The sequence below is a fragment of the Elephantulus edwardii genome, unplaced genomic scaffold (genome assembly GCF_000299155.1).
Source record: "Elephantulus edwardii isolate Elephantulus edwardi_28Jun2011 unplaced genomic scaffold, EleEdw1.0 scaffold00023, whole genome shotgun sequence".
Classification (NCBI taxonomy): Eukaryota; Metazoa; Chordata; class Mammalia; order Macroscelidea; family Macroscelididae; genus Elephantulus; species Elephantulus edwardii.
In genome coordinates, this window is record NW_006399773.1 from 16,392,786 (window position 1) to 16,397,893 (window position 5,108).

Here is a 5,108-nt window from a genome sequence, read left to right on the forward strand (position 1 = left end):
GTTGAGTGCATAGGATTCTTTTTCATGAAAGATAATAGAATCTGTATACTTCACAAATAAACAATACTAATGATATAATTCTCTCTCAGATATAATTTCTGTTAACAATATAATTGAATTCTAAAACACAGTGCCTCAGCAACCCTAGCAAGTTTCCTTCACAGATCACTAATCCTATCCAATGATTCCCACAGCTGAACTATAAATATCAGAGGAGGTCGCCATCCATCACGGACACAGTTATATCCAAAGGACTCCTGGGTCACGAGATGAAATCCACATCAACATCTGTGTGAAAAGAATGCCAACTACACATTTTTGGAATAACTGAGCAGCATTGGGAAAGTATAGATAGGCTATAAAGGTGATAGAATCTTGAAAAGTACTGTAATAGGAAAAAATTCATGAACCCCAAACTGCAAACCTGGCAAAACACATTATGTTTTAGCAAAGCACAAATATACTGTTTAGCTCAGCTGGAATCTCCAGTTAGTGCCTTAGGCAGCCACGGCAGGAAAATGAGCAAATACTTTCATGGGACCCCACTGAAAGGGAGAATGGGCAAAGTAAGAGTAAGACAGAACATTAAAGAATGACGATGATGCTTAGAGAGGAGATCATAAAGATGACCAAAATTATTCTCTGGTTTGCACCTAGTAACCAACTTGGAAGAAATTCAATGAAAAAAATTAGGATGTCAGACAAATTACAATTATAATACAATCTAGATAGTTCCTAACTTTATACACTACAATTTGCCCCAGATTACATTTGAGAATATTATAATTTGTAGATAGGCTTTTTTACAGGTACAAGTCAATAAACATAGTTTCTGTGATGTGCCTTTTCATTTGTTGATTGTGTAATACAACGTGTGGCGTTCTTTTGTTGCATTTTGTTTGGGGTTTTTTCTCCCCCCTAAAGGATTAGCAATGATTGTAATTTACAAATAGATGCACAAAATGCCACAATACTGTCTCTCTGGTCATTTTTAATTTTATTTTCCTCGTTATTCATCAGTATATTATTTCTAATAGCCAGCAATTTGCTTGAAAAAAAAATCATATTTCAGTTGTAAAAATAAGACATCACATAAATTGAAATCACAAGTCTGAAATCAGTCTGAAATAGTTTGTTCGTTTCCAAATTCTCAGACTTGTCCAGAGACATAGGAGAAAAGTTGAAGTCACTGTAAAAAAGAATGAATGTGTGCACTGTATAGAAAGAAGAGAATAATATCAAGATATGGCAGAATTTTCAAATTTTGTATTTTGTTTGTGAAAATTTAATTGAACAAATTCTATTAATAAAAACAGATGAAATGTTTATATTACAGTCATCAGCTTGATGATAAGAAACATTACTAAAGTTCCTTTTTTGGCTATTCAAATGTATTGGGAGCTAACTTTTTTACACATTTAAACCAATTTAAAAAAAATTAACACGATTTTTGTACTAAATTTAGTGCAGAAAATTTCAAATTATGTAAATTTAACGGAAGAGAATAGCAAGTTCTTTTGATGGAATAGACATTCAAAAATCCAAGGCTTGATAAGTAGTATAAAATAAACAGATACCAGATGCTTTGCTCATTTAAAGAATTATAATAGAAATAAATGCAAAATTTTCATTTACAAAATATAGATGCTTTTCCCAATTAAAACAAGATTTGACGCAGGAATGGCATCCACTTCCAAAATGGCTTGCCTCCAGAAACTCTATGAACAGTGCTCAGGCCTTTCATTCATAGGGTCTCTATGAGTCATCTACAACTGTACAGCACCTAACAACAAGCTTTTCAGTTCAAGTTAAGAGTGATGTTGTGGTTGTTAAGCTCCCTCTAGTCAACATCGATTCATAGAGATCTCATGTAAAAACAGAAGGAAATATTGCCCAATATACACTGACCACAATTCCCACTGTCCTGGAGCACACTTTCACCACCATTGGGTCAAATTCTTCTTGTTGAGGCTCTTCTCCTTCATAAATATTCTATTTTACCAAATATTATGTCTTTTCTTCTGACTGCAAGAGTTGGTATAAATCATCTATTTCCTTTTTTTTTTTTTTTTTTTTTACTTTGGTTGTTGTTTGATAATGGTATTAACAGGTCTTCCTTGTATGCATATGGATATTATCCTGTCACAACACAGTATTTCAACACAACTAGAAATGGCCTTTTTAACTGTGAATGTGACCCCATTTTTCCTCACCTTTTCATCTCCAGTGTATCATGATTATCTGATTCAAAGCATCCCATACTCATCCATTTCATTTAGCCAAAACCTGTGCCTAGTATGTCAGTATTTATGTGTTCCATTTCTTTCTTAACAATGTCCAATTTTCCTACATTTCTATTTCTCACATTCCACTTTCCAACCCTTAGTGTCTGTTTATAGCTATCCTACTTGACCCTTTCATGACAGGGCATCTTCTACCTCTAAGAGTTTGAATAGTCCTGATCTTTGTAATTATTGCTGATTGGTTAGCTCTAGTAACTAGTTATGTTTCAATATGTCTTTCCTTGTCAATTAGTAAACATAAAGTTCTTAAGAAAATTCAGGTAGGAATTTACAAATAAGACCAATGTGTCTTAACTAGCAAAAATGAAATTAAATTATCTTGATTTTAATAATGTTTGGTTAAAATCTGGTCTTCAATAAACAGTGTTCAATCATAAACTTAGTCTAGTTGCTTTTGAAATGCATGTGGAATTGACTCAAAGTCTCACTTTGGTCCTTTTATTTTTTTATTATTGCTGGCATTGGATAAGGCGCCTTCTTGTTGGTCCATATTATTGCCTCATTCTGCAGTCTGGTGCTCAGTGCGGGGGAGACATGGGAGGCAGGGGAGGGGGCAGACTCAGGAGGAGAAAGAAAAGGGGGGGGCGTTTCCCAGTCAAGTGCTCCAAGGCTGGAACTCCACCTCAGACCCCAGGAGCCTCAGCAGTTCAGGCTCATAGCGCACCAGCTCCACAGTCTCAGAGGAGCCTGGTGGAGACCTGTCCTCTGGGCCTCCGGGCCTCTCAGCAGGGGTCAGAAGCTGACTGGAGGCCACCTGCTGGTAGAACTCTGCCTTGGACAAGGTGGCAATTTCAAAGTGAGGGAATCGAGCCTGAAAGATCTGAGAGGAGAGCTTCAGTCTCTTCAGGACGTTGGTAAAGAGGAACCAGTTGCAAGGCCCTCGCGACGCTGACACTTGAAGGTTGTAGCAAGGGAGAAGAGGCTTGTCAGAAAGCTCAAACATGAAGTCATCCTCCTCCGTGTCGTCTCCTTCTTGATCAGAGCTCCCAGGGGGATTGAGCTGGAGGTTACAGAAAAACCCGTCGTTTTTCTCCAACGCCATACTGCTATAGAAGTCCCAGGAGACTCCAGGATCACCCTCTGCTCGGCCTTGGAGATCCAGGAGGTAGTCACTGAGGAAGCGTTTCATGGTGACACTGCTGGCCAGCTTCATGGCCGTCTGCCCCGAGTAGGTGGCCAGAGTGGGGTCCGCCCCGTAGGACAGCAGGAGCAAAACAGTTTCCAGGTTGTCGTTGACCACCGCATCATGAATGGGCCTGGTGCCATCATGTGCGCTGCAGTTCACGTTGGCTCTGTGCTCCAGCAGGATGTTGACGATGTCGGTCCGGCCCTGGGAGCAGGCCTCATGCAGGGCCGTGTAGCCCGCGTTGTCCTGGTGGTTGACATCCTCACTGTCCTTCTGCAGGCAGTACAGAACCACGTCCTTATAGCCAAGACGGGCTGCCCGCTGCAGGAGGGTCTCCCCAGCATTTTTGTTTACGGTGAGCCGGCGGGCTTTTAGGGGGATCTGTCGGGCTGTAGGAGACACTGAGGCCTCCTTAAGGCTGGCACTTTGGGACTTGGAGGGTATACATGGCTCTGTGGGCTTCGATGGGGTGGGAGACGTGGAGGATCGGGTCTTCTGCTGGTTCCAACGACCTTTGCCCTTTGCCTCATCCGAGATGTTTGCTATGTGCTTCCTCTTGCACTTTTGTTTTCCTGATGGCTTCTCTGGACTGTGGAGGCAGGCTGCCTCCTCCAGGTTATTCGGGAGGAAACCATTCGGCGAATCCGAGATCCCCTGGGCTTTGATGTGCAAGAGGAGATTTCTATTCCTGAGGTCATGCTCCGAACTCTGGGAAGACGTCTTCTGCTTGCGAGCTTTTAAATCTGCTTTCCCTTTCCGTCGCTGCTCTTTTTCTTCTTGCTCTGTCAGGTACTCCCCAGTCTGATATTTCCGGCTCTTCTGCCGTCTCCGTTTCTGCCGCTTCACCAGGCCTTCCTCCTCATCCTCATTGGTGTCCCACATTTGCAGGGCTGCTTCTGTCCTCCAGGGTGTTTCTCGGGCTCGCCCCAGGTGCCCGTGGCCCTGACTCAGCAGGGTCTCGTCCTGGGCATGGTGGCTACGGTACTGGGTGTCCCTTTGGGTCTTTCTTAACTTCCGACGCTTGGCTGGGGTGGGCGTCACCTCTTCCTCCTCCTCTGTGGGGAAGACTTTCTGGCTGCCCATGTCACTGTCTGCCATCCCAGCAAAGGAGCTGCAGATGCTTGCTGATTGGCCGTGCATCCGGGTGCTTAGGACCACGGGGAGGAAGTCCGGAAACTGCTCTTTGCTTTCTTTTCCAAGGAACCTTCCTCAGCGCTGTGGGCTCATTTTCCTGCAGGCTGAGACTCTGCTTTACCCTGACTCTGTAACAAAGCGAATTAATAAAGTTTATTTCAAGTTCGAGCCGGGCTCCTGCGTGCTCACACAGCAGCATCCACCCGAGAGCCCCGAATTAATGTCTGCCCTTCCTTTTATACCTCTGCTACTTCCCTGCCCAACCATACATGCCGTGATTGGCCAACCACAGTAGTAGGGTAACAGTTTGGAAACGTAGTTGAATCTTATAGGTTACTTCAGATACAGGAATGCGGAAGAAGAATTTCACTTTATCAATCAGGGTGGGCTCTACCACAGGTGGGGGTTGTTTGTTTGTTAAAAAAACACGCAAGCGGTTAGGGTGGGGTTAACTGTTGTTGTTTTTATGTGCCCTGGAGCCCTTTGCGACTCATAGCGACACTATGTACAACAGTGCTAAACCCTGCTCTATCCTGTGCCAATCG

General features: G+C 43.0%; 1 pseudogene; it reads right to left on the bottom strand.

Annotated features, from left to right (window-relative positions):
• Positions 1 to 2,898: 2,898 nt before the first annotated feature.
• On the bottom strand, positions 2,899 to 4,512 carry LOC102874656 (annotated as a pseudogene).
• Positions 4,513 to 5,108: the final 596 nt, after the last annotated feature.